Raw genomic sequence first — 19,149 nt, 5'->3', positions numbered from 1 at the left:
CTCATGTTTAATATCCAAATGTTCCTTATTTGTCATACAAGAACAACATTATAGCTCATAGTATTCACAGACAAAAATAAACCTTCGAGAAAAAGTCAATACGCTTCAAGCCTGAACAAAAGGCTACTCTTTCAATGCTGAGTAATTGGAATGCTGTTTTTCTAGGTACAGCGCTGCAGGCCTTCTCAGCTCTGGCCACACAGCTCTTCACAATGCCGTTCAGTCCCCCACTGGCAGACCTCTCAAGTTAGACAAGTAACTGCCGGTTGTTTTGCAGTTTTTTATAAAGCGCGAACTCAACCCCAAGGTATCAGAGCACTTTACATCAGCACCAGTTACATTACAGGAAGACACAGGCGTTTTTGGTAGGCTCATTGAGTGATTTGCCCAGAATCACAGGATGTAGAACCGACGCCGAGACTCGACATGGCTGGCCATTACGCCACCCCCCCGCTCATGTGGTGCTAGATATTGAAATTGCAGAATAGAAGCTAACAAGAGGACTGATGTCGCGGATACCATTTTTTTTCTTCATAATGTTTAGTTAATATGTGTGTTTTAACTTTTGTGTCGAGCTGTTTCAGGCCGTCGAAGGACGTCTTGCCAGAACATCACTGAACTAAGCGCCTCGCGCAGATCATGGTGTGTCTCATTAAACTGCATTAATATATTTGTCTGCTACCATGCGATGCACAGTTCGACCAAGCAAATACAGTAAAACAAGACTGTTTCCAAAGCAGTAATGTACAACACGGTGTCCCTCTGTGTCCTGCTGCTCAAATACACACCCGAAACCGAGCACGTTTACACGCCCGTAAAGTGGATGGAACTAAAAAGAACAGCAGTTCCAGAAGAAAGAAGTGTGCTCTTCTGTGTTTGTTCCTTCCCAAAAGTGAGTTAAGAATGCCATTCAAATGATGATGCGGGGTATTGTTTGTTGAACTAACAGCCGAGGAGCATTAATGTAACTTTTTATAGGGAAAAGCATATATGAAAGCAGGAACTGAGCGCCAGTGAATGAGAGTGCATCTATACAAATGTCAAAACAAGTGTACTGTCTTCGTTTAAATTTAAAGCTACAGGACACCCAAACATATTTGCCAACGTCATTATGTCACTACGAGTGTCCCATTACAGTCAAAGTCCCATCAGGATTGTGAGGATAGCAGGTACTAGGCACATCCTAAGTTTTTCTCATGGAAGCAGGTAAAATGTTCAGGTGAGAGTGTGCAAAAAATGGAGGGAACATGGGAATCTACACAAAAATATGTTATTCCGCATTAACGTTCATTTCTGATCTTGTAAGTAAAGGTAGCGATTTCCAAATCTTGCATATTTAGTTTGCTCATGTGACGTCCTTGTTCAAGGCTGCTTTGGGTGTCCCGCCGAGCCCTGAGCAAAATATTCTCGTCCTTAAAGTGCGGATTGGTTTGTCAGGAGGATATACAGCTCACAGTCTGTTTCAAAAGAGCTCTCCGTGCAGAAGGTTCAAGTGAGTGAATGCTAAAAGCCTGCCTTATGGGCAAGGAAGAGAGCACACGCAAATGTGGAACTTTTCTTTACTTCAGTTTATTCTTTAAGAGCAGCAAAAAAAACAAAAAAAAAATGACAGGTGCTTGTGAACTCTTATCTGACCCCTGCAGGCTCAGGGCAGCGCTATTAAATTCAGTGACAAATGGAAACAAGCTCTCGGCATTGCGTGGTGGGGGTGGGGGAGCGGCTTCCTTTGAAGTCACAAGCTCTCGGCATTGCGTGGAGGGGGCGGTGGAGCAGCTTCCTTTGAAGTCGAATGGTGTGCGATGTGCACGCGCCCGGCTCACATGCACTGTAGGCAATCCGCCTAGAAAAGCCTTTGGGTGCATTTTTGAAAGCCCCTACATAATATCTCGCCAACAAGCATTGCTAAAGCAATGCCGTAGGCTAGACCTAAAAAGAGTCAACATTTGGAAATAACACGAGTTGGTACGTTTTGATATTAACTCATGCAGTGTGGAGGGAACTAGAAATTTGGGCTCAAAGTATAAATGATTTATCTAGGTTCCTGAAACGCTGTATCAAGATCCATCTTTTTTAAAGAAATTCTAGTTAATGATCATTGTAGCTTGACAGCTGACAGACTGGCCAATAAGGGAAAGGAAATCCAGGACAGGTGGTAATTCCCCGATGCTCCTAGGAGAGAACCACTCCAGTCCAGTTTTTATTATTTACTAGAGGAATGGAAACAGAGACAGGCCCTGGAAATCCTCAGCTCGCCTGGACACAACCTGCACAATGAGAAATAATTCGTTTATAATTTGATTGTGTTATTACAATTCACTATTTCTACTATGACACCTAAAGTACCTTGCGGCAATCCATGTATAAGCCACTCTCTGTGGTTGCTGATAACTTTCTAGAGCTGAGAAATGTGAACAACCTTTGTAGGTAATGTACGAATAACCTGAACTATAATACATGTTGTTAGATCTACAACTACCTTCAGCGAATTAAAAATCCTATCTGTAACCTGAACGATTCTCAATACACATCTGTTCCAAAACAAAATCCTGATTAAGATTTTGATATCGCTCCTAGCAATATATATTAACTTTGCCAACAATGACAATACTGTGATATCATAAGTGGTAGAAACAAACGGCCAGATTTAGAGATTGGTGAATGGGTACTCTGTCACAAACATGACGGCTGTTTCATCTGTTTTATTGCAAATGCATCATATTATATACACTTGTAATAAGGCCGGCCAGATATCAGTCACATTTATGACGAAGAAACATTCCCAAAACTCTAAATCAGGCCTAAAGTCTGTACAGCATAGAGGATTCACTACCTCCTTCTCTGACTAGCAGTAATAAAGTTTGTAACCCTTGAAAGGATGTATCTGGTGATGTTTAAAGTTAGCATTCCTTGACTAAAGTGCAAATCAAAGTCTAAAACTTTCGTCTACAATGTTTCTCCAGAATGCTTCCCTGGTAAAAAAGGTCCCTGATAACTCTTTAAAGCTTGATGAACTCTAAACTCCCGACAGCAAGATTTCAGCTGCAGCACATGCGCATAGGAAGGGATGATCTGAACCACAAGAAGCGTGTACTCACTGTATCTAAGATGGGCAGCACCATTGCAAGTTCTGAGAGTCCTGTAGCATCAGGGAAACGCAGTTTGTCCTGATTCCAGTTGCATGCTTCAGTTAGTACAGTCATTAGAGCCGAGAAGCTTCACACCAAGCGGCACCTACATTTTGGGTGTACCACTGACCTGCTATGCAGCTTAAAACACGAGCACCGTTGAAGTTTGGAGCAGCTGGCCTGCCAGCTATACACAGGTAAGCTCAGGTGCAGCTCATGACAGCACTGTTCAATATTACACCCTTCACCTCCTCGTAGGTCCTCTTCGTCCCAGTCATTACAATATGAGGCGGTCCCACCTCCCGACAGGCACTTGAACATGCTAGTATTTTTTTATTTCCATAGAATAAAGGCCCCTCCCACCTGCCTCCATGCCTGCTTGTTTTCCTGTTTGGAGACAGGTAAGAGAACACGCTAGTTTTCCTTTTTTTCGGGGTTGTTAAGTCCTCATATTGTAATGACTGGGACAAGGAGGACCATTGAGGGCGTAATGTCCCATTACTTACTGGTAGTCTTCATTTCCCCGATTAAGGTCCTACTCGTCCCAGGTCGTGGACCTTGGTCAGCGGACTCGATAATTCTCGCTTCGGTGCTTACTCTAATCAGGGGTTCCACTCGGCAACTCTGGGCATTAGCTTGCCTAATCTCCACAACGGCCCCACCAATTCCGGGGATGCCTGGCTCCACCTTGGGGACTCCCAGCAAGGGACCATCCCACAGGGAAAGCCAGGACGGGTTCCCCAAAGTTATACAGCGCCGGGACGCCCCGTTGCTGGGGCAGCTGTGCGCTTTACAAGTATACTACATTTACATTTACATGTCCCCCCCACCTTCCCCTCTTTTGTTGTGTCTGGTCTTGTTATTAGCCAGCATGGAAGCGGTTGGGAGGGGCCTTCATTCTATGGAAATAAAAAAATACTAGCGTGTTAGAGTGCCTGTCGAGAGGCAGACTGCTTCATATTGTAATGACTGGGACGAGGAGGACCTTAATTGGGGTAATGAAGATTACTGGTAATGGGACATTTTCTGAACTAGTACCTTTGTTTTCCAAGCTAACACTATTAATCAAAGCACCCATTTCCTGGGATGTCTGTCTATCTGTGCCTCTTTGTTTCCTGAGTTTGCACCATTTAGCCTCTACATCCTTGTCTTCTGACCAAGCACTGTCTAGGAGTGCGATTCAGAAAAGAGGGTGGTGATGGACAGAGCATCTGAATTAAGCAGAACACTCCTACCCAGTCAAATGATCAGGGCTTGATCCATCACCGTTTTTTAGCTCACTGCACCATCCCAGTTCAGAACCTGGCTACATGCAAATTAGTCTGTCCCTGGCCCAGTGCATCATGGGAACAGGGCAGACCAAACTACCAAGCCAATTCTTTACTGGAAAGGAAACGAGCTTCCGGGGACCGGTTTCTGGCATTACAGCCGTCTTCGGCCCGGCTTGCTTGAATCCTGATGGTGCAGTGAGCAAGGGACTCATGTCTGAGCATACCCTTCCACTCCTATAGTGGCCAAAACGATTCAGAAAAGAGGGTGGTGATGGACAGAGCATCTGAATTAAGCAGAACACTCCTACCCAGTTAAATGATCAGGGCTTGATCCATCACCGTTTTTTAGCTCACTGCACCATCCCAGTTCAGAACCTGGCTACATGCAAATTAGTCTGTCCCTGGCCCAGTGCATCATGGGAACAGGGCAGACCAAACTACCAAGCCAATTCTTTACTGGAAAGGAAACAAGCTTCCGGGGACCGGTTTCTGGCATTACAGCCATCTTCGGCCCGGCTTGCTTGAATCCTGATGGTGCAGTGAGCAAGGGACTCATGTCTGAGCATACCCTTCCACTCCTATAGTGGCATCGTTTTGGCCACCACAAGTGTGGAAGGGTATGCTCAGATGTGAGTCCCTTGCTCACTGCACCATCAGGATTCAAGCAAGCCGGGCCGAAGACGGCTGTAATGCCAGAAACCGGTCCCCGGAAGCTTGTTTCCTTTCCAGTAAAGAATTGGCTTGGTAGTTTGGTCTGCCCTGTTCCCATGATGCACTGGGCCAGGGTCAGACTAATTTGCATGTAGCCAGGTTCTGAGCTGGGATGGTGCAGTGAGCTAAAAAACAGTGATGGATCAAGCCCTGATCTTTTGACTGGGTAGGAGTGTTCTGCTTAATTCAGATACTCTGTCCATCACCACCCCCTTTATGTATCGTTTTGGCCACCACAAGTGTGGAAGGGTATGCTCAGATGTGAGTCCCTTGCTCACTGCACCATCAGGATTCAAGCAAGCCGGGCCGAAGACGGCTGTAATGCCAGAAACCGGTCCCCGGAAGCTTGTTTCCTTTCCAGTAAAGAATTGGCTTGGTAGTTTGGTCTGCCCTGTTCCCATGATGCACTGGGCCAGGGTCAGACTAATTTGCATGTAGCCAGGTTCTGAGCTGGGATGGTGCAGTGAGCTAAAAAACGGTGATGGGTCAAGCCCTGATCTTTTGACTGGGTAAGAGTGTTCTGCTTAATTCAGATACTCTGTCCATCACCACCCCCTTTATGAATCGTTTTGGCCACCACAAGTGTGGAAGGGTATGCTCAGATGTGAGTCCCTTGCTCACTGCACCATCAGGATTCAAGCAAGCCGGGCCGAAGACGGCTGTAATGCCAGAAACCGGTCCCCGGAAGCTTGTTTCCTTTCCAGTAAAGAATTGGCTTGGTAGTTTGGTCTGCCCTGTTCCCATGATGCACTGGGCCAGGGTCAGACTAATTTGCATGTAGCCAGGTTCTGAGCTGGGATGGTGCAGTGAGCTAAAAAACGGTGATGGATCAAGCCCTGATCTTTTGACTGGGTAGGAGTCTTCTGCTTAATTCAGATACTCTGTCCATCACCACCCCCTTCATGAATCGTTTTGGCCACCACAAGTGTGGAAGGGTATGCTCAGATGTGAGTCCCTTGCTCACTGCACCATCAGGATTCAAGCAAGACGGGCTGAAGACGGCTGTAATGCCAGAAACCGGTCCCCGGAAGCTTGTTTCCTTTCCAGTAAAGAATTGGCTTGGTAGTTTGGTCTGCCCTGTTCCCATGATGCACTGGGCCAGGGTCAGACTAATTTGCATGTAGCCAGGTTCTGAGCTGGGATGGTGCAGTGAGCTAAAAAACGGTGATGGATCAAGCCCTGATCTTTTGACTGGGTAGGAGTGTTCTGCTTAATTCAGATACTCTGTCCATCACCACCCCCTTTATGAATCGTTTTGGCCACCACAAGTGTGGAAGGGTATGCTCAGATGTGAGTCCCTTGCTCACTGCACCATCAGGATTCAAGCAAGCCGGGCCGAAGACAGCTGTAATGCCAGAAACTGGTCCCCGGAATCTTGTTTCCTTTCCAGTAAAGAATTGGCTTGGTAGTTTGGTCTGCCCTGTTCCCATGATGCACTGGGCCAGGGTCAGACTAATTTGCATGTAGCCAGGTTCTGAGCTGGGATGGTGCAGTGAGCTAAAAAACAGTGATGGATCAAGCCCTGATCTTTTGACTGGGTAGGAGTGTTCTGCTTAATTCAGATACTCTGTCCATCACCACCCCCTTTATGAATCGTTTTGGCCACCACAAGTGTGGAAGGGTATGCTCAGATGTGAGTCCCTTGCTCACTGCACCATCAGGATTCAAGCAAGCCGGGCCGAAGACGGCTGTAATGCCAGAAACCGGTCCCCGGAAGCTTGTTTCCTTTCCAGTAAAGAATTGGCTTGGTAGTTTGGTCTGCCCTGTTCCCATGATGCACTGGGCCAGGGTCAGACTAATTTGCATGTAGCCAGGTTCTGAGCTGGGATGGTGCAGTGAGCTAAAAAACGGTGATGGATCAAGCCCTGATCTTTTGACTGGGTAGGAGTGTTCTGCTTAATTCAGATACTCTGTCCATCACCACCCCCTTTATGAACTGTCTAGGAGTGCATCCTTTTTAGATCTCGTCTATCCCATTCTGTAAGGAATGGATAGGGGAGAATTTTAGTAGGCAAAATAATTTGTCAAACCATCGGCGGAATTCAAACAGTTCACGTGAACACAAGCACGCGCTTTTCCCACACAGGCGCCATCTGCGTCCACATCAAAGCAATCAGCCTCCCTCCCACAGGCTTCTGAAGCCTTCCCCAGCATGCGCTCGCTCGGCCTCAGGCATTTCTCCTCCGCGCGTTCTCCATTTCTTCTCCCCTAATTATTCACTGCCCACGGCCGGCCAGCGGTACTTTCACTTTCAAGGCCGCCAGGCCGTGTCTCCGCATCATTGTAACATCAGGCACTCTGCACTTTTAAAGATCCTGGCACACAAGGCGCTTATGCTGTCAATGCATTTTCTCCCCGTTTTTAACTTATTCACGAGCCTTCACTGCGCATCAGGCTCAGCGCGCCTCCCAGCCATGCATTTATTGAACCATCTTGCATACGGGTTCATTGTGCCAGCCCCATCCGGGCATGTATTTACAAACGATTATCAGCATTTTCAACTGTACAGACACACACATGGAGCTTGCTAGCCCCGTCTGGGCATGTCTTTAAAAATGAATACCAGCACTATTTCACTTGACCGCATCATTGTAACATCAGGCACTCTGCACTTTTAAAGATCCTGGCACACAAGGCGCTTATGCTGTCAATGCATTTTCTCCCCGTTTTTAACTCATTCACGAGCCTTCACTGCGCATCAGGCTCAGTGCGCCTCCCAGCCATGCATTTATTGAACCATCTTGCATACGGGTTCATTGTGCCAGCCCCATCCGGGCATGTATTTACAAACGGATGCCGGCCTAATTCTCTGCCCGCACCAGGCACCCTGTAATTTGTTCACGAACAAATGCCGGCATAAAATTCCAGCCCGCATTTTTGAAACATCAGGCACGCTGCATTTTAAGATCTTGGACGCAACGTTTGTCTCCTGGCAACAAACCACTGCCTATTCTTATCTTTTTCCATATGAAGTAGAGAGTTTTTTCCATCACTTTGAACTTCATTACTTACGTGACACACGATATATCTCATTGATTACCTTTACTCGCCACCATGTTTCTCTAACATGCCGCATTTGTTATACAGCGCTACTTTTTTCACCTGAGCGCCTTGACTTAGTTGATATCCCTTCTTCCCGCAGACACTTATTTGTTTTTCTAACTCATGTTCTTCTTTTCCCTCTCTCTATTTCACTCTTCCAGTATCTCACTTTTTTCAAATCCATTCCCTCGCTACGTGTCCATCGCCCTCCATTATTCATTTCCACATCTTTCCTCCCGCCCATTCTCTTCTCCACTTCCCTCTCTCCGTTTCCATCTTCTCTAACCCCTTATCTCTGGCATCAACCTAATTTCCCCCCTACTTCTTTTTCACCACTCACTCCTCCCACCCCTTTGAAGTGAAGCTTAGCTTCACTTCAAAGGGATCCTCTCCCCGCCCCCTGCTTCACACTTTTCAAGGCCGCTAGGCCGTGTCTCGCATTTCTCCTCCCTCCCTCCCCACAGCAATGCCAAGAGCTTGTTGAGCTTGTAAACGCGCTGTACAAGTGTTTTATACAACATTTGGAAGAATGCATGGGTTTGAACTTTTTTTTGTAGTTTTGTAGTTTTATATAGCGCGAACTCGAACAAAAGTTGTTATAGCGCTTTATACAAGGCCCAGCTACATTACACACGGACAAATTCAATATTTTCTTTCGTGATTTCGTTGCAAAATGCCTGCAGATAACTTTCTCTCGTGCTCTTGTTAATAGTTCAGGCACCATTGCCAGCTTTTCGAACTAACCCCCGAAGGTAAAAGTTGTTAGTTTCCACCTAATTGTATTGGACGCGTTACATGAGATTTTAATATTTATTGCATTGTCAGTTTTTAGAGTTCAGCCAATACTCCTTGGGTTCATTGTGCCAGGCCCATCCGGGCATGTATTTACAAAGATTATCGGCATTTTCAACTGTACAGACACACACATGGAGCTTGCTAGCCCCGTCTGGGCATGTCTTTAAAAGCGAATACCGGCACTATTTCACTTGACCGCATCATTGTAACATCAGGCACACTGCACTTTGAAAGATCCTGGCACGCAAGGCGCTTATGCTGTCAATGCATTTTCTCCCCGTTTTTAACTCATTCACGAGCCTTCACTGCGCATCAGGCTCAGCGCGCCTCCCAGCCATGCATTTATTGAACCATCTTCCATACGGGTTCATTGTGCCAGCCCCATCCGGGCATGTATTTACAAATGGATGCTGGCCTAATTCTCTGCCCGCACCAGGCACCCTGTAATTTGTTCACGGACAAATGCCGGCATAAAATACCAGCCCGCATTTTTGAAACATCAGGCACGCTGCATTTTAAGATCTTGGACGCAACGTTTGTCTCCTGGCAACAAACCTCTGCCTATTCTTATCTTTTTCCATATGAAGTAGAGAGTCTTTTCCATCACTTTGAACTTACGTGACACATGATATGTCTCATTGATTACCTTTACTCGCCACCATGTTTCTCTAACATGCCGCATTTGTTGTACAGCGCTACTTTTGAGCGCCTTGACTTAGTTGATATCCCTTCTTCCCGCAGACACTTATTTGTTTTTCTAACTCATGTTCTTCTTTTCCCTCTCTATTTCACTCTTCCAGTATCTCACTTTTTTCAAATCCATTCCATCGCTAAGTGTCCCTCGCCCTCCATTATTCATTTCCACCTCTTTCCTCCCGCCCATTCTCTTCTCCACTTCCCTCTCTCCGTTTCCATCTTCTCTAACCCCTTATCTCTGGCATCAACCTAATTTCCCCCCTACTTCTATCCATGTTCTCTCTTGCCAGCCTCTTCTATTCCTCTCTACTACTCACCCCTTCCGTTTTCTCCTTTCTCCGTTGCTCGTTTACACCCATTACACCCTTTCTCCTCTCTCAGCCTCACTCGCCCCTTTTCTCACCCCTTCATTCTGCATTGCTTTTCTCTGCTATTTTATTCTTCTGTCATTCTATCCCTTTCTGTTTCGGTCGTCCTTCTCGCCGTGTTTTCTTTTACTCCCTCCCCCTTCTCCCCACTCCCTTATGATATGTTCCTTTGAATTAACCCATTTGCAGAACGTTCACCGTGCATTAAACTGCCTAGGGGTTCCTATTCCCTCTCTGTTTACATTTCCCTCCCCCTCGCGCTTTCTTTTCTCTCTCTCTCTCGGCCCTTTGATGCTTGTTATCTTACTCTTGCGGAGCGGCTCCCATTGTACTGAGGTCGATTTCAGCCACTACAGCAGACTCGTGACGGCGGGGGCGACATAAAGTGCCTTCATTCGAGGCTTATTTATTCGCACAGATGTTCCCGCTGTACAAAGGGGAGGGGAGGGAGCAGGGAGAGCCGGGGCGGGTGAGCCACGCAGATAGCATAATGGCAGAACCCAGATCCTGCATAATCGCAGGTGTGCGTGAGGCTTGCATGGACGCAGGCACTGATTGCGTACTTTGTGCTCTGATTTGTCTCGGTGACTACCATTCATCTATACATCCATCCGTGTATCCACTCATTCATCCATGCATCCATTCTTCTTACCACCCATCCACACACAGCCTTCCAACCATTCCTATACCCACCATCCATCCATTCGTCCATGCATCCATCCACTCACTGATCCATCCATTCATCATCCATCCACTCACTCATAGATCCATTCAACCTTCCATCCCCTCACTGATCCATCCATCCACCCATTGATCCATCCATCCATTCATCCATCCACTCACGGATCCCTCCACTGAATGCCACAGCATCACTAAACGCCACAGCATCACTAAACGCCACAGCATCACTAAGCATCACTCAATGCCGCAGCATCACTCAGCGCCACAGCATCACTCAACGCCACAGCATCACTCAACGCCACAGCATCACTCAGCTTCACTCAACACCACTCAACGCCACAGCATCACTACACGCCACAGCATCACTCAGCTTCACTCCATGCCACAGCACCACTCCACGCCACAGCACCACTCCACGCCACAGCACCACTCTATGCCACAGCATCACTCCACGCCACAGCATCACTCCACGCCACAGCATCAATCAACACCACTCAATGCCACAGCATCACTCAGCACCACTCAACGCCCCAGCACCACTCAATGCCCCAGCACCACTCAACGCCCCAGCACCACTCAACGCCCCAGCATCACTCGGCGCCACAGCATCACTCAGCGCCACAGCATCACTTAGCGCCACAGCATCACTCAGCACCACAGCATCACTCAATGCTACAGCATCACTCAATGCTACAGCATCACTCAGCACCACAGCATCACTCAGCACCACTGAACGCCACAGCATCACTCAGCACCACTGAACGCCACAGCATCACTCAGCACCACTGAACGCCACAGCATCACTCAGCACCAATGAATGCCACAGCATCGCTCAGAACCACTGAACGCCACAGCATCACTCTGTGCAACCATTCAATTCAACAACAACTGGTTCAAATATGTTCTCTCAATGTTTCAAGCTTTATTACAAATGTCACCAAAAAATTTTAATATTTCACTTCTGTTCTTGGATTTTCGTCACAATAATATACACTGAACATAATCTTCCCAAAAGTTATTTACAAAAGTTTAAGCTATTGCCATTATAAATTACTATAACTTTTATTTAAGTACTAATTATTTAAAAAAAATAAAAGCCATTGTTATTTGTAATATCAATACATCTAAGGCACGTAAATACAACACATATTGCATTACAAATGCTATAGGTGTCACATTTGCGAAAGTTAAAACTATTGGCATTGTAAATAACAAAGCTATTAATTTAGCTATTTTCAAAACCAACACATAAATAAAAAATGTGTCATTTACAATACCAATAGCTCAAACTTTCCTAATGCGAGACCTATTGCATTGCAAATGCTTGTTTTCTAGGGTAGGGCTGTTTACCATTCCACAAATGCAGTTTTGATTTCTGGACTAACACAGTTTAGCAGCGAAGCCTTGTTTCCTGAGCTGTCTTTGCTCAGAGGTGTACCCTTGCTTCCAGAGCAGAGCGCACTTATTTATAAAGCTAACCTAGCTTACTCTGTTTAGCAGGACCTCATTGTCCCTGAGCTAGCACTGTGCAGCAGTGCACCACTGGCTTTCGAGATAGCATTGCTTAGAAGTGCAACCTTTGCTGACCTAGAACTGTTTAGCAGTATGCCCTTGTTTTCGGAGCTTGCACTGTTTAATAGTGCACCCTTGTTTCTCGAGATAGTCCTGTTTAGCTGTGCACGTTTATTTCCTCACCTGCTTAACAGTGCATACTTGTATTCAGAACCTGCCGTTTTAGCAGTGCACTCTTGTTTTCAGAGATAGTGCTGCTTAGAAGTGCAACCTTATTTCCTCAACTGATTAGCAGTCCACCTTTGTATTCAGTGCCACCACTTTATAATGGAGCACTAACGTTTTCTGACAGGGGCGGCCTTGGGCATGTGCAAGCTGTGCACCTGCACAGGGCCGCCAAACCCCAGGGGCCACCAGGCCAATATATATCCTTAATATAATAATCCTCTGAGGATGGATACATATTTGTGTGGCGGCCCCTGGCCAGATCTGTTCCACTTCCAAACACCCAGAAACCCCCCCCCCCCCTTCACTGGCCTCCACGCTCCGCCCCGTCCGGACCCCCTCTTCCGGGGGCCCCTACCTACACTCCCTGCCCAGGGCCGCCATGAGCCTAGAGCCGCCCCTGTTTCTGAGGTAGCCCTGCTTAGCAGTGCATCGGTTCCTGAGCTAGCATTGTTAACCAGTGTACAGCTGTTGCTGATGTTGCACTATTTGCAGTGGTTTCCCTGTGCCCAGTCCTTTGCTCCCTGTTTTCTTCTACTCCTCGTTCCTATGCTTCCCTGTGATCAGTGCTTTAAATGGGCCGCTACTCACCGGCACTTCCAAATTTTTTAGCCGCCAGTACCGGCACTTTTTTTTTTGTCAGAGAGAGTACCGGTACCGTGATAGATGGAACGGCAGGCTCGGGTTTGGAATCTCTCCCAACGCAGAACAGATGCCGCTCTGCTTCCTAATGTCGCACATCAGCCCGAGTCCTTGAAGTGGCGTTTTTGCAGACAGGCTGCTGGATTAGCAGGGCCCATTGGAATTTCCTCACACTGCAGGTGTTGGAGAGGGCTTGTATCACGCAGTGATTAACAACCCTACAGCCGCACCAAAGCTGGTTTTCTTTTCATGTTTTTTTCTAGCACAGGAGCTGCTTCCCTTTGTGTGCCACTCCAGCACTAATGGCTGCATTTACATTAAAACAGCGAGGGATCAGTGAGTGTGAAGGCAGCCCTGCCCAAAGAGCAAAGAATAGCAGGGCCCCCTGCAGCACCTCATGAAGGACAACTGGGAATAGATCTGGTTTGGGGAAAAAGGAGATAAACATAGAAGGAAGGGGGGGAGGAATGTAAAAGTGTGAAAGCTGAAGTTAGACATGCCACTTTTTTCTGATAAAATACCAGCTATTTGTTAAATTCTGAAAAGGGTGCTTAGAAATGTTATTTTAACATACATTTGTGTAACTTTGCCTTGCAGAATTTGCAGGGCAGCGACAGCGCGTGCGTGCGCTTTCAGACACACACACTTTCACAGCTTGCAAATATTTTTGAAGTGATTAAATGATTTATGCTTTTATTTAGTGGAAAAAATATCAATTGTGATTTATCAAGGTTTTTTTTGTGAGCCTTTATTTAAAAATTCAGGCCTCAACACTAAGCGTGCTCTATGAACAAATATAATGAAATATAGCACAACAAAATACTGGCCAGGTGGCAAATTTAGGGTATGGGTACATCATAGAGTGGAGAACAGGAGGCAAGAGGGAAAAAAATAGTGACATCATGTAAGAGACTTGTGGAGAGAGTAAGCGAGAGGTGGGAGTAGGAGGGGCAGAACCATGGAGAGAAGGTAAGAGGCTGGGTAGGAATGAGAAGTGAATCGAAAACGGAGAGAAGATGTGACAGTAAAGACACGGAACCAGCAATAGACAGGAAGAGCTTGACCGTAGTGAAAAGGGCAGAGACAGTGCTTTAAATAGGACTATACTCACAGGTACTGAGTACCGCCACTCCTTATTTTTATCACTGTTACTACCGACATTTAGCTACTAGTAGGCTCATTGGCTGGTAGTGCTGGTGAGCACTAGGCTGTCCGAGAAGATGCTGTCTCTGACAGCCAAGGCGATTCTGTAGTCCCTAGCTCAGCCACTGCTGACTATTCAGCTTAGGCTCCTTTGCATGGTGGAATGCTTTTCTGTACGTCTGCTTGTTTGTTTGTGTGTGTGCACGCTTGAGAATACCAACCAACAACAAATAACGGTTTGACATTAAGTATTTGCAAAATTACAAAACAAGGAAATGTTGACCTATCCTGTATAGCTTTCATTTTGTGTAACGATTTAACCTATTTTGTTTACATAAATGAATTTCTGTTGTGTTTTGATGTGTGCTGCAACTGGTATAGAAGTCATTAAGTATCATTATGTCTTGCCCCTAGCCCGCCCCTAACCCCACCCACTTGGCACACCTCTAGCTTATTTTAATGAGTACCTGCACTTATTTTTCCCCATTTCAATCACTGCCTGTGATGGTTTGAAGCATGAGAGCAGCTTTGTCAGAACCTTCTGTAGGGCTAAAGCCACATATGCGAACGTCTTTCGAGGCCATTCCCTGGTTTATGGTGCCACCTAGTGGCAGCTAAGATGCATTGTGGTGTACATACTTTTATTTACATACCTCTCTGTCTGTGTTCCCCTATTATCTTCCGAAGAAGAAATGCTTTTGCCCAGTTGCTTGTCTATGGAGGTCATATATTTAGACACTCAGCGCCCACCTACTTCCTGTTGCAGCCATCCATATCCTGAGAAATCAAGAGCATTCCTGCGCACGGCCTCCAGCTTGTTTCTCAAGCGCTGCGAAGAATATGCTAGTAATTTTGCACACTATGTCTATGGCCGCACGTAATTCTGTAGTTGAATTGCCCAAAGTTGTCTGTTCTTGGTAGCGCCGACAGTTTTATTTTTCTTTGACAGGACATGATAATGAGGTCCCGCTTCTCTTCTCACTCCTTTGGTGAACTGCGGCTGCTCCCTCTCTGCCAGTGACAGCAATGGCAACGATTGGTGCCATCGACTATGATGTACAGAGTGATCTCTGCGAGAGGGGTGCTGGAATTGGAAGTCGAAGCTTAAAAAGTAATTCTTACTTTCCAGTATACCAGACTGGGCCAGATTTGCGTCCTCTTTTCACTGCTAAACTGAGACCCCTCTCCCACCTTCGCTGTAACCAGTTATGCAGCAGCCTCTGATGCAGCTAGCCGTGGTTTGCTGTAGATAACAATTTAGCAATTGGCTTAGATCGTGGTCTTTTAAACGTTATTCATGCCTTCCACTCAGAAACGTGGGCAGTAGTGTGTTTGGGCAAGGATTAGCAGCATAGTAGGAAATTCAATATCATCAATTGATTAAAAGCAGGCTGCATTCTTGCTTCCACCCTATAAAACTGCGATTTTGCCGTTTTAGAGTCGGCGTTGTGCTTGGTGAACTCTTTTCCACCTAAGCTGGGAAATCACAATCAAAGATAATTAATGTGCGCAGATATTTTGGTGATCTTAGACCTAACACTAATAGGCCTTCAGCATCAGTTAGATCGTTTAACAACACATAAAGACACATTTCTTATGGATACTTTTGCTTGCAGATTATTCATCTCCAAGTGTAAGACTGGATCCGGGAACCTTTTCATAGCTATTCCACACGGGAAACTACAGTCGGAACACAGCCGCCTCAACCACGCGTGTACCGACTACGCAAGTGCTACCATGCTTGCCTGAACTAAGTATATGCGTGGTTAAGGTAGTACGCAGTCTAGCTGCTGGCTGCTGCTCAGCGGAAGCAGGAAGAGAGCGAGAGGACGCAGTGAGGTAAATCGAGCTAGGGCCGGGATTGTATGGGTTGGGGCAGTACGTTTCAGGGTGGGGGGGTCAGGGTAGTTTTCAGGGCTGGTGGGTGGGTTAGGGTATTTTATAGGGCAGGGGTTATTTTTTTAATTAGGAGTTAGGGTGTAAGGCCTAATGGCTAAGGTTGGGGTAGTTTTAGGGACCGCGCGAGGTGGAGGGGGTCATGGTAGTGTATGTGAAGGGGTAGGGTTTTAGGCTCAGAGCAGGTGGAGAGGAATGGGTAGTCGGGTTGTTTTTAGGGCTTAGGAAAGGGCACATCTTTTTCAGGGCTCGTTTTTTAAATTAGGGGTTAGGGTTTTAGGCTTAAGGGCAGTGGACAGGGGTTGGGTTAGTTTTAGGGACAGTGCAGGGGTGGGAGGGGGTCGGGATGAGAGGTTTTGGGCGTCAGGGCAGGGGGGAAGGTAGGGGTTTGTAGCTTAGGGCAAGGGGAGGGGGGTTGGAGTAGTGGCGACCTTAGCCGTAAAAGGCCCTTTACCATTCATGCATTTACCACAAAATTGCGTGGTAAAGACTCATTCGTGGTTCGGGCTGCGTGGTTTAGCCATGTGTGCCTCTATCATACAGCCGTTCCACAATAGTAAATGAAAATCATTCGTGGTTGATGAATAACGTGCAGAATTAGACTCAATAGTCGACGTTTCGGTCTTTGCGATATAATTTCATAAGACCATCATCAGGACATAGGCTTTATGCATCTAAGTGATGACCCTTCAAAACTATGAAACATCCACTTCCCATTTGGGTCAGTGATATTGGTTGAGATAAATCAATTGATGAGGACACTCTGTCAAATTTTTCTGTACCCTGTTATATTATCAAACAAATTCTTTTGTCTTCAAGAAAACAATAATCTTTTGACTCAAAAAAACTGGTTATTGTATTCATTTATTCTGTTAGTGTGGTAACATTATTCTCTTGTATTAGAGATACTTTTTATTCTCAGCCACTAACTTACAGTAGTGTGGGTTCTTAATTAACTAGAGTCCCAAAGTTGCTGATATTAATAACTCAAATAAAATCCCTTGCTGGCCCACTTTTCTGAATTTATCATTTGCCCAAGCCCGCAAGGGTATATTGGGTTGCTCACCCTTTCTCAGTTCCACAATAGTAGAAGGAGCTGGCTCCAACTCTGCACCAGAAGCGATGCCACAGTGCCCTAATTGGAATCATAGGAGCCATCAAGCGGCCACCCCAGCACCCTTTAACCTAGTTCCAGAGCTCTTGTCTAATTTTCAAAGTGTTTTGTTTTACTGAATTTCTCTCTCAAAATGCTTACAGAGTGCAGTGCTTAGAGATGTCACCCCGCCAACCCCACCATAAAAGTCCAGGCTTCATACCCTGTCCCGAATGAGATGAGCAAATGTCCATAAACAACCCCAAAGAGGTCTGCTTGTCTGAACTGGGATCAAGGCACAACCCGAGGTCGTTCAAGCTGTGTTGCAGCATGAGCTTCAACTCCATTTATGAACACAAGGCAAAACATTTTACAGCCCACACCTGGTATGAACAGCGAGCCTGGTGCTGATCAAGATATCCGTTCAGAGGTTTCCTTCATCAAAATTCTTGAAGGGGCTGAAAGCACAATAAGGGGAAGCCAGGAGACCCCTCACCAAGATGCCGGTAACAGTCAAGGGTAAATCACCTCAATGATCTTTGCCTCCTAATGATTTTTCATCTTGAGCGGAGATCACTCCTTCTGAGAAGCATTGAAGGTGCACCACCACTGGTATTGCCCAATCCAGGGCCTTTACTAGCACCTCAGCCATTGCAGCCTTTCTCGGCGATGCCTTAAGGCTAATCATAGTTTCTGGTGCTGGGAGTAGATCCAGTCTTCTTTTTGCAAGTCATGATAGAGATATTTATGCAAGCTTTGGTCCTCCCTGGTATGCCTTCAGGTCCCACGCGACCTATAGGGGATCCATATGGATTCCCACCAAAAGGTCCTCCCTCAGCAATGTATGACCCCTACATTCCTTATGGAACACGTCTGGTGCCACCTGGAGTAATTCTGATGCTGAGGCCCTTAACGGTGGACCTTCCTTTAGTGTCACCAATGTCGCTCTCCTTCATCTGATACAGCAGACTAATTAGCTCTACAAAAGACAAGCAGGTTGGGTATGTCCCCTGAGATGGTGAGGCAGCCTAATTTCTACGATAAGTGGCCCATGTTCTGGAGCTCCTCTGCCAACTGTGAACAGTTGACTGTGGCCTACCAGTACACCCTAGGCTCCCCACCTGGTGTTCCCTCCTGGAACCACCCAGGCTCTGGGACCGGGCTTTGGGCTCCTTGGGCCGCAGCCCATTCCCACTTCTTCTCTGCGGAGACAGGACATGAGTCCCTACACCCTTCACACAACACCAGGACCTATCTGGGCTACCACGAACCTTTCCGACCACCCTTGGTTGGGAAATACCTAAGCCACTTCCTTCCGGGTCACCCCCAGAGGCTTCTCCAGACCCTCTGAATCCACCAAAACATCTGCCTCCCGTGCAAGCTCCCTGGGGTCAGAGAACTCACACTCCAGTGGGTGTTGGCATAGCTCTGGAAAACAGGAACTTAAATTATGCTCTCCAACAATTGAATTACACAGCGCCACACAGGTGTTAACCAAACTACCCTTCACTCAATCATAAAGTGCCTCGGAAAAGTACCCCACATCATTTTCACAAGACTGGTGAGACAGTCTGGCTGTTGCTGTCTCTTAACCCATACTTTTCTGGCTAGTCTCCATACTCACTTACCAGGCCTTCTATCAAGGGGGACCCCCTCACCATGCATCTCTCATCTAGAGTCATCAGGGTGTCCCTCCCACTACCAGGAAAATTATCCCCTGTGCCAGTTCCCCAATCCACCTCAGGAACATTGCGGACCACTGGAGTAACCTCACAATCCTGAACCCCCTGGTGTATGTCAACCCCCTCCTTGAAGCAGGGCCCCAAACCTGAGTGTGTGTGTGTACCTTATCCTCAGTACTGGACCTAACACTTTTTCTGCCACCATCTGGACTGGGCCTAGTCCTACTAGCTTCCCAGTCCAGCTGTCTTATTTTAAACTCATGGTCT

The sequence above is a fragment of the Lissotriton helveticus genome, chromosome 1_1 (genome assembly GCF_964261635.1).
Source record: "Lissotriton helveticus chromosome 1_1, aLisHel1.1, whole genome shotgun sequence".
NCBI lineage: Eukaryota > Metazoa > Chordata > Amphibia > Caudata > Salamandridae > Lissotriton > Lissotriton helveticus.
Note: the sequence above shows the minus strand (reverse complement) of the source record.